Genomic DNA, 11052 nt, shown 5'->3' with positions numbered 1-11052 from the left:
TCCCAGCTACTCAGGAGGCTGAGGCAGGAGAATTGCTGGAACCCAGGAGGCGGAGGTTGCGGTGAGCCGAGATCGCGCCATTGCACTCCAGCCTGGGTAACAAGAGTGAAACTCGGTCTCAAAAAAAAATAAATTAAATAAATAAATAAATAAATAAATAAATAAATAAATTACCAATGATAAGCATTTAAAGGCAATCACAGAAGACAAATAAAAAAGCAATATACAGGACAAAAATGACCAACAATCAGCAGTGTCTTTTACATTGCAGCTAATTGTCTCTCCAATTAAATTAAAAATTCCCTAAAGGAAAGAAATATAAAGCTCTCCTCTTTGTATCTCCCCTTCTTCCACCCCCGCCCAAGCACAAAGCAGGCAATAAATGTTTGTTAAATCCACATAAGAAAGAAAGCGGCAGAGAAGGACAAATGACAGAAATCTCATCATTACATAATGATGTAATATAAGAAAGTAAATGCCCTTATAAGATTCTAGGAATAAATAGGATATGGTGGAGGTATGACAAGAATGGGCAACATAGTGCTTGAGTGGGGCAGCTGTCAGAGAAGTTTCCACGAAACTTGTTTTTTTTTCATGGAAAACAACTTAAGAGATCTCACTTTACAGAGGAAAACCCCTCATGTGACAGAGGAAAAAAGATGAAGCTCCGAAAATTTAAATGATTTTCCAGAGACAGAGACTGAATAAGTGGCAAAAGTAGGACAACTCCTAATCAGGTCTCCTAGTTTCTAGTTAAAACTTCTTATACCAAGCTTAGAAATGAAAATCAATAAACATAATGAGAATTCTTTGTACCACAAATATTTTATGGTATTTAGCTAATAGGAGATAGTTCCTTATAACCTGCACACATAAACACTATTTGTGGCTCTTTTTCTGCACCCAGTCTTCCCCAGCAAATATATAGTAGGGTAAGAAATGTAGAAATGGGTTCTAGAAACTTAAAAGAAAAAGAAGAAAACCCTTCTGAGATTTAACAGGCTTCAGGAAGACAGCATTTATTAAAGCACCTGACTCCTCCTCCTCTAGAGTGGTCTGCCCACTCATATTGATGGAAATTGCTACCAGGATGAATGGTACTAGCGTACCTATTAGGTTGGTGCAAAAGTAATTGCGGTTTTTGCCATTTTTGCATCAACTTTTAACTGTTAAAAACTGATACATGTTAAGAATCCAGAGATTAGAAAGACTTGCAGAGATCCAGTCAACTAAAAACACAGGACTCAAGAACTGCTAAACTGAGGAAGAACTGTGGAGCTTCTGTTGCTTGTACTTATAAAATCAAGGGTTTGTACTAACTGATCTTTGAAGACCCCTCCTTTTCTAATATTCTGTGATTCTATGTTTCTATTTTCTTATAAAGAGAAAAATTTGGCCGGGTGCAGTGGCTCACTCCTGTAATCCCAGTATTTTGGGAGGCCAAGGCGGGTAGATCACCTGAGGTCCAGAGTTCCAGACCAGCCTGGGCAACATGGTAAAACTCTATCTCTACTAAAAACACACAATTAGCCAGGTGTGGTGGCGCATGCCTGGATACCAGCTACTCGGGAGGCTGAGGCAGGAGAACTGCTTGAACCAGGGAGGCGGAGGTTGCAGTGAGCCAAAATCTGGTCACACCACTGCACTCCAGCCTGGGCAACAAGAGCGAAATTTTGTCTCCAAAAAAAAGAGAAAAATTTAGTATAATGACTCATACAGAAACACTATCCTGTGTTTTATACAGTAATGCAAAAAATGTTTCTGTCTGAAGACATTATGAAAAAATTCAAATTGTAGAATACTCATCTCTTACTATTCAGGGAAAGGCAGGTATTCGGGCTGACATATTACAGACCAAAACAAAACAAAACAAAACCAGGAAACAGAATTTTGAAAGTATTAATAGGACACTTTAAGACAGCTGTGATTAAAAAATCCTAAACGGGCCAGCTGTGGTGGCGCACACCTATAATCCCAGCACTTTGGGAGGCCAACGGGGACAGATCACTTGAGGTCACTTGACCAAAACAGTGAAACCCCATTTCTACTAAAAATACAAAATGTAGCCAGGCATGGTGGCCCATGACTGTAATTCCAGCTACTTGGGAGGCTGAGGGATGAGAATCACTTAAACCCAGGAAGGAGACGTCACGGTGAGCTGGGATCATGACACTGCACTGCAGCCTGGGTGACAGATTCAGACTCTGTCTCCAAAAAGACACCCTAAATGTATTGTAATATAATGGAAATAATTCAGGCTCTGAAATTATACACATTAAGCTCAAATTCTAGCTCTGCCAATAACTGACCTAGTGACACAAAGCAAGTTACTTAACTGTGTTGTGCCCCGGTATTCTCATCTGTATAGATAATAGCACTTGTCTTTTACAATTTTTATAACATGGCAACATATGTATTATTTCCAACACTATCCTCAATACCTAATTTTAAGCACTTAACAAATATAGCTATTTTGAAATACAAATATAATTTTATTATAAAAGCACCCAGTCACAGAGAGTGACAAAAATACTACATAACAATAGTCACAAGAACACACAAAGAGTAAGAGGAAAATAAAAAAGACACATACAGCTGGGCACAGTGGCTCATACCCACAAACCCAGCACTTTGGAGGACAAGGCAGGAGGATGGCTTAAGACCAGCAGTTAGAGACCAGCCTGGGCAACATGGTGAGACCCTTTCTTTACAGAAAACATAGTAACTAGCCAGGCATAGTGGTGTACACCTACAGTAATGGCTACTCAGAAAGCTGAGGCAGAAGGATCACTTGGGTCCAGGAGTTTGAGGCTGCAGTGAGCCGTGATCACACTGCTGCACTCCAACCTGAGCAACAGAGTAAGACCTTCTTTTTACAGAAAAAAATAATTTTTAAATACATATATACATAAAAACCAAGCCAGGCATAACATGATAAAGTGGCCTGTGAAAAATTTTAGTTCAGGTTTTCCTCTAAGTCCACATTATACAATTACATTATTTATTATAATTTATACTCTGTAATGCCAATGGCAAATCATGTTCACAGTTCTTAATGATAACAATATGTGTGGGCATATATAACTATGGGAACCATACTCTTGTTATATTTGTCATATACTCTTAGTTATGCTTTTTCACACAACCAATTAAAATTCTAAATTTGAAGAAACTTGTATAGTTAACATCATTAGATAACTCACCTACAGATACTTTATCGATCTTAATTCAATCAGAATGTGCTCTAAATGAAATTTTCCAAAATACACATATATTCTGTGCCCTAATATATGTGCAGCGAGAAACTAGTTCAGACTTCCAAGGCTAAGTCTTAAGAAGACTTGCTGTTTCTTCTACCTATGTCTCTGGGTATCAAGACTTTTGGAGTCCCGAGCTGCCACCTAAGAAATCCAACTTCCTAATTAACAGACCATGTGGAATAGCCCTGAAACAACTTGGAGAAATAGAAGGGTTCACTCGGCTCCTATCTAGCCATCCCTAACATAGCAACAGGCACATGAGTAAAGTCATCTTGGACCTTCCAAACCAGACCAGCCACCGATACAACACCAATGAGCAACCCCAGGCAACACTGCGTGAAGCAGAGGAAATTATCCAGCCAATCCTGCCAGAATTCCTAATCTACAAAACCATCTGATATAATAAAACAGTGGTTGTTTCAAACCAGAAAATTTTAGGGCCGTTTGTTATGCATTAACAGATAATTCAGCCTTCACAAAGTCTTAGTACAGATAATGAAAAAGTTGTCTTGTTTAAGTATATACAAGACATGTACTGACTCTAGAAAAATGTTAAAGTAGAAAATTATCTTACAAAATACACGGATGGGCCAGGTACAGTGGCTCACACCTGTTATCCTAGCACTTTGAGAGGCTGAGGTCGGCAGATTGCTTGAACCCGGTACTTTGAGACCAGCCTGGGTAACGTGATGAAGCCTCATCTCTATAAAAAATACAAAAAATTAGTCAGGTGTGGTCACACGCCTGTTGTCCCAGTTAGTAGAGAGACTGAGTTGGGAGGATCACCTGAGCCCAGGAAGTTGAAGCCGTGATTACACCACAGCCCACCAGCCTAGGCAACAATGAGACTCAGTCTCAAAAAATACAAAACAAAATAAAAACAAAATGCACTGATATATTAAAATCAAGGAGTGAAGGCCTATAAGAAAAAAAATGCTTAATAATATACAATGTCAGAGCTATAAACAGAATCAAACGCCTTGAAATTACTTCCTCCCTTAACTTCCGTGACAAGGTATAGCTCACTTTTCCTATCTAGTTTCCATGAATGTTACTTCATATAATTTCTCTCTCCCTACAACTCCTTTATCTCTGTCTCCTTGCTGAAATCCTACCATACTGTCCTTTCAAAGTTTCTCCTCCTACATCCTTTCTCCCCTTTTGTTTTTTTCCTGAGTCAGAGTGCCACTCTGTTACCCAGAGTAGAGTACAATGGCATGGATCTCAGCTCACTGCAGCCTCCACTCCCGGGTTCCAGCGACTCTCCTATCTCAGCCTCAGGAGCAGCTGATACTACAGGCACATGCCACCATGCCCACCTAATTTTTGTATTTTTAGTAGAAACAGAGTTTCACCATGTTGGCCAGGCTGGTCTCAAACTCCTGACCTTAGGTGATCCACCTGCCTCGGCCTCCCAAAGTGCTTGGATTATAGGTGTGAGCCACAAAGCCCAGCCCCTTCTCCTCTTCTTAACTGCCTTTATTAACATCTGCCTACCCTCACTCCCACCACCACAACTTTCTATTTCTGGTATTTAACTTACTGCACTACATACTTTAAGTATTCTGCTGCATTGCTTATGCTACTTGGAGACAGAGATGGTATTTACTGATTCTGCCATTTTTCTTAACACTTTGCCACAGCATCTAAGTTCCAAAAACGTTTACCTTTGTTAAAAGAGATCTTAGATTTCAAAGACAAAAACAATCCTTTTAGTACCACAAAGTATTTTACTATAATTCATTCTCTTTGATTACAATTGTATAGCCTTTCACTGTTATGAAATTATATATCCAATTATCAACTATATGTAGAAAAAACAAAATCTTTTTTACATACTACTAATAATCTCACCGAAATATACCGGAAAAAACTCCCAATTATAAAAACAGAACAAAATACCAGAAGAAAACTTAAAATCTGTATTAAATACCAATAAATCTCTATGGCGATATAAAGTAAGACTATAGCCAGGCACAGTGGCTGACACCTGTAATCCAAACACTTTGGGAGGCCAAGGAGAGAGGATTCCTTGAGGCCAGGTGACACAGTAAGACTATCTCTACAAAAAAATTAAATAAAAAAAACAGCTGGGAGTGGTGTCACTCACTTGTAGTCCCAGCTACTCAGGAGGCTAAGATAGGAAGATAGCTTAAGGCCAGGAGTTCCAGACTGCAATAAGCTATGATCATGCCACCACACTCCACCCTGGACAACAAAGGAAGACCCTGTCTCCTTTAAAAAAAAAAAAAAAAAAAAAAAAAAAGAATGTAAGAATAGATGGGCCGGGCACAGTGGCTTGTGCATGTAACCCCAGCACTTTGGGAGGCCAAGGCAAGTGGATCACCTGAAGTCAGGAGTTCAAGACCAGCCTGGTCAACATGGCAAAACCCCGTCTCTACTAAAAATACAAAAAAATATCTGGGCATGGTGGTGTGCATCTGTAATCCCAGCTACTCCGGAGGCTGAGGCAGGAGAATCACTTGAACCCAGGAGGTGTAGGTTGCAGTGAGTCAAGATCACACCACTATACTCCAGCCTGGGCAACAAAGCGAGACACTGCCTAAAATAAAAAAAATAGATGAAGATGCACATGCTGCTTTTAAGTACAAAGATAATTCTGTCATGACTACATTTGCTCTTAATTTAATCAATAAATTAAATGAAAATATCTATAGCATTAGAGGGGGTAGAAGAACTTTACAAAGCAATTCTCAAGTTAATCAAAAAGGGGGGGAGAAAAAAAAAATAAAAGGAGCCAGGCAGCTGAGGAGGGAGGATCACTTGAGTCCAAGTGTTCAACGCTGTAGTGAGCCATGATCACACCACTACACTCCACAGCCTGGGTGACAAAGTCAGAGCCTGTGTCAAAAAAAAAGAGAAAGGGAACCTTGGCAATCTTGACCCAAATCTTACAAAGAGAAGTTTTCAAAATGGACCTAAATATAAACCTAAAACCATAAAATGCCTAGAGAAAACATAAGAGAAAATCCTGTGACCTATGGTTAGGTGGCTAGGCAAAGCTTTCTAAGTTAAGAAACAATAGATGCGGCCGGGTGTGGTAGCTCATGTCAGTAATTCCAGCACTTTGGGAGGCTGAGGCAGGTGGATCACCTAACATCGAGGGTTCAAGACCAGCCTGACCAACATGGTGAAACCCCATCTCTACTACAAGTACAAAAGTTAGCTGGGCATGGTGGCACATGCCTGTAATCCCAACTACTCAGGAGGCTGAAGCAGAAGAACTTGAACTTGGTAGACAGAGGTTGCAGTGAGCTGAGTTAGTACCATTGCACTCCAGCCCAGGCAACAAGAGCAAAACTCGGTCTCAATTTAAAAAAAAGAAAGAAAAAGAAAAAAAAGATGCAAATCATAAAAAAAAATTAATGTACAAAGTGGGCTTCATTAATTTATAAATTTCTGCTGTGAAAAACTATGAAAGACAGGGAGCCACAGTGGCTCTGGCCAGTTGTCCTGGCACTTAAGGAAGCCAGGTTATGTGTTCAAGGCCAGCCTGGGCAACATAAGAACTTCTCATTCGTTAAAAAAAAATTTTTTTCAATTAAAAAAAAGAAAAAGAAAAACTGTGAAAGACAACATTAAGAGAATGAAAAGACACAGAGAATGGGGTCAGGACAGAACTGAGGCCAGGAGTTCAAGGCCATCCTGGCCAAGATGCTGAGACTCCAACTCGACTAAAAAGAGAATGATAGAAAACATTTGCAGCCTGGCGCAGTGACTTACACCTGTAATCCCAGCACTTTGGGAGGCCAAGGTGGGGGAATCATTTGAGGTCAAGAGTTCAAAAACCAGCCTGGCCAATATGGTGAAACCCCACATCTACTAAAAATAACCAAAAAAATTAGCTGGGCATGGTGGTGGGCCCCTGTAATCCCAGCTATTTAAGAGGCTGAGGCAGAAGAATCACTTGAGCTCAGGAGGCAGAGGCTGCAGTGAGCTGAGATCATATCACTGCACTCTGGACTCGTACCCACAACATGTAAACAACTTTCACAATTTGATAATAAGAAAACAACCCAATAATAGACACTTTGAACAGACAACTCACCAGAGAGATACATATAGAAAATAAGTACATGAAAAGATGCTCAACATCACTATTCATTAAGGTAATGTAAATTAAAACCACAATGAAATACTACTATGCATCTACTAGAATGGCTGAAGATTTCTAAACTGGCAATATCAAGAGTTGACAGTCTTTCTTGAGGGGAGCTCTGAGTAAGGAAAAAAAAAAGAGTTGGCAGAAATGAAAAATACAGCCACTTTGGAAAACAATTTGGCAGTTTCTTGTGAACTTAAACATACAATTAGCAAATGGCCCAACAAGTCCACTGCTGGGGCCAGGCACAGCATCTCATGCCTGTAATTCTAGCACTTTGAGAGGCTGCAGCAGGCCAGGAGTTCGAGACCATCCTGGCCCACATGGTGAGATCCCCATCTCAACTAAAAGTACAAAAAAAATTAGCTGAGTGTGGTGGCAGGCACCTGTAATCTCAGCTACTTGGGAGGCTGAGGCACAAGAACCGCCTAGCCGAAATCACACCACTACACTCCAGCCTGGGCAACACACTAGGATTCTGTCACAAATAATAATAATAATAATAATAATAATAATAATAATAATCCACTGCTAGGTATTTACCCAAAAAAAAAATGAAAACATATATCCACTCCAAGATTTTTTTTTTTTTTCTTTTTGAGACATAGTCTTACTCTGTTACCCAGGTTGGAGTGCAATCGTGCAATCTCGGCTCACTGCAACCTCCACCTCCCAGGTTCAAGTGATTCTCATGCCTCAGTCTCCAAAGTAGCTAAGATTACAGGCACACGCCACCACACCCGACTAATTTTTTTATTTTTAGTACAGATGACTTTTCACCATGATGGCCAGGCTGGTCTCAAAACTCCTGACCTCAAGTGATCTGCCTGCCTCAGCCTCCCAAAGTGCTAAGATTACAGGTGTGAGTCACTACGCCCAGCCCACTCCAAGATTTCTATGTGAATGTTTAGGGCAGGCTTACCTATAATCTTCAAATACTAGAAACAATCTAAATGCCCACCAACTTATAGCAACAAACTGAGCTATCTTCTCAAAAGGAATTACTACTCAGAAATAAAAAGAAATGAACTAATTCATGCAACTGTAGCATGGATCTCAAAAGCAATATAACAAGTAAAAAAAGCTAGACAGAAAAAGCTAGTGTATGATTCAACTTATACAACATTCTGAAAAAGGCAAAACTATTGAGACAGAAAACGGATCACCCTTGGATTAGAGATGATGGGAGAGCAATGAGTAGCAAGAGGGAACTTTCTGAGGTGATAAAAATCTGCTATGTCATTACTCTACTGGTGACTACCAACGGTATACATTCATCAAAACTCATAAAACTATATACCTAAAAAGGGCAAATCTATTTTATGTAAATTATACTTCAATAAGTTTCAAAAAGCCAGGAAAATCCTGAGTAAGAATATGGGGATTTTTGCCCTATAGATATCAAATCTATTCTAAAGATAGAGTAATGAGGGTATTAGCTGAGCAGAAACAAACTTATAGAGGCAGATGTAAAAAACTGCAAATCTGAAAACAGACCCAACTACACACGTGATTTTAGTATGATAAACGTTAGCATTCTACATCTTTGTGGAATGAAAGGACCATTCAAAAAATGACGTTAAAAAAACTAATTACTGGAACAAAATTAATCTGGATTCCTAATTCTGTGTCCAAATAAATTCTAAATAGAGCAAATATTTTAATCAATAATGTCATACAAAATATTAATAGGCTATTTAAGAAAATATTTTTTAAAAACTAGAGGTAGAAATAACGTTTCTAAGAAATAAAAGCCAGAACAGCCAAGCGAGGTGGCTCACACCTATAATCCCAACACTGGGAGGCCAAGGCATGAGGACTGCTTGAGGCCAGGAGTTTGAGATTAGCCTGGGCAATACAGCAAGACCACAGCTCTATTTAAAAAAAAAAAAAAAGAGAGAGAAAGAGAAATAAAAGCCAAAAAATTGAATTATTAATTAATTTGAGTACATAAAAACCTAAAACTTCTATATGAAAAGATCAAGCATATCCCCTTAAATAATGTTCATGAACTAATGACAGTTTTGAGAGAAAAAAAATTCAACAGTAAAGGGCTGTGTCTTGCTGTTGCCCACAAAATAGTCTGAACTCCTCATCCTGGCAAAAAGTAGGCACACTGTGGCAGACTTTCAACTGCTAGGCCATCCTAACTTCCAACTTTGTACAAAAGCATCAATCTCAGCCAAATGGTTCTATTCACATGACCACCAAATGTGCCACACACCCTTCCGCCTCTACAATCTTATTCACACCAGCCCACCCTTCTACCCCAAATAAGCCTGTCTCCCTCATCCCTCCTTACTTCAACTATACTATTCCTCCAAAATCCAGTTCATTCATTTGGTAGTCTCACAACACAAGGTATGATTCTGGATGAAGGAGATTTAAAACCAAAATTAACAAAGGTGGCATAGTAGTTGAGAGCTGGGGCTCTGAAATCAGACTATCTAAAGATATGAAACCTAGATTTACCACTTATTTTATATTTAAATTTTCTGTTGCTTTTAGCCATTACTGGAGACAGTGGGGGAAAAAATTAAATAAATAAACTTTCTGAGCTTCCATACACTATTTATGAAAGGCTAATATCTAATTAAACTTTAAAGAACTTGTGAAAATTATATAAAACCACAGTATATGTAAAGTGCTGAGTACAGGTCTATAAATTTTAGCTATTATTATTATTACTGTTTCTATCCTCAAAGAGCTCATATCCCAGCTCATGGTGCATCAAGTATTCACTGCATCAGCTTATGACCTATCTCAAAAGTGCTTGATATAGATGCTAGTCTATAATTTAAAAAAGAGAGAAGTGCTTGACAAAATTTACAAATTTTGGTACTTTCATTATCCTCAAATGAGGAAACTGAGTAATACTGAATATTTATTCCCTTAAGATATAAAATTCATTGGTGATCCAACCAGAATATGTATGATCCCAGGACATTTGCTTTCCATATATTGCTCCAATGACAAACCAGTGAAAGTGGCTCTGAGTTAAATATCTACAGAAAATATATATCATTCCTATAAAAAAAGGTTAATAAAAGTAGCTACTTAAATATGCAAGGTAAAGATGGTAAATAAAATTAATTTCTTAAAGAAAATACTATATGTTTTTCTTCAGATAAATCATTAAGTGTAAGAGAAAGGTCATAAATGATCATCAAAACAATACCTGCTCTGAAGGACTTCATAAAATCTAGGACCAGACGCAATTGCTAGAGAATCCCGGGACTTTGGGAAGCCAAGGCAGGTCGATTACTTGAGGTCGGGCACTCAAGACCAGCCTGGTCAACATGGCAAAACGTTGTCTCTATTAAAAATACAAAAATTAGCTGGGAGCGGTGGCGCACACCTGTAATTGCAGCTACTTGGGTAGCTGAGGCATGAGAATCACTTGAACCTGGGAGCCGGAGGTTGCAATAAGCTGAGATCGTGCCACTGCACGCCAGCCTGGGCAACAGAGTGAGACTCAGTCTCAAAAAAAAATAATAATAAAAAATAAAAATCCAGTTTAATGGGAATTCATATGGGTATACAGTTAATTTATATTAGCCAAGAGAGGACATTATGGAGTAGAGAATACAATTTTAAATTATATACAGTATCATCAATATATATTTGTTATATTTAAAAACAGGCAGGGCTTTTTTATTTTTGGTCATG

At 38.8% G+C, this 11052-nt stretch overlaps 1 protein-coding gene and 1 long non-coding RNA gene across 2 annotated transcripts in view; one reads left to right on the top strand and one right to left on the bottom strand.

Moving 5' to 3' along the window:
- Nucleotides 1–10945, top strand: part of LOC116550388 — a 23783-nt gene extending 12838 nt beyond the window's left edge. Inside the window, exon 2 of the long non-coding RNA XR_004268376.1 lies at nucleotides 10640–10945. This is a non-coding gene — a long non-coding RNA (uncharacterized LOC116550388). The remainder of the gene's footprint in view (nucleotides 1–10639) is intronic.
- RSBN1L (round spermatid basic protein 1 like) overlaps nucleotides 1–11052 on the bottom strand; it is an 83093-nt gene that overhangs the window by 61405 nt on the left and 10636 nt on the right. The gene's annotated exons all lie outside the window — the stretch shown is intronic.

This window comes from Sapajus apella, unplaced genomic scaffold, assembly GCF_009761245.1.
Source record: "Sapajus apella isolate SASKATOON/1434 unplaced genomic scaffold, GSC_monkey_1.0 scaffold7, whole genome shotgun sequence".
In the NCBI taxonomy this organism is placed as follows: Eukaryota; Metazoa; Chordata; class Mammalia; order Primates; family Cebidae; genus Sapajus; species Sapajus apella.
This window is presented reverse-complemented; position numbering and strand designations above follow the sequence as displayed.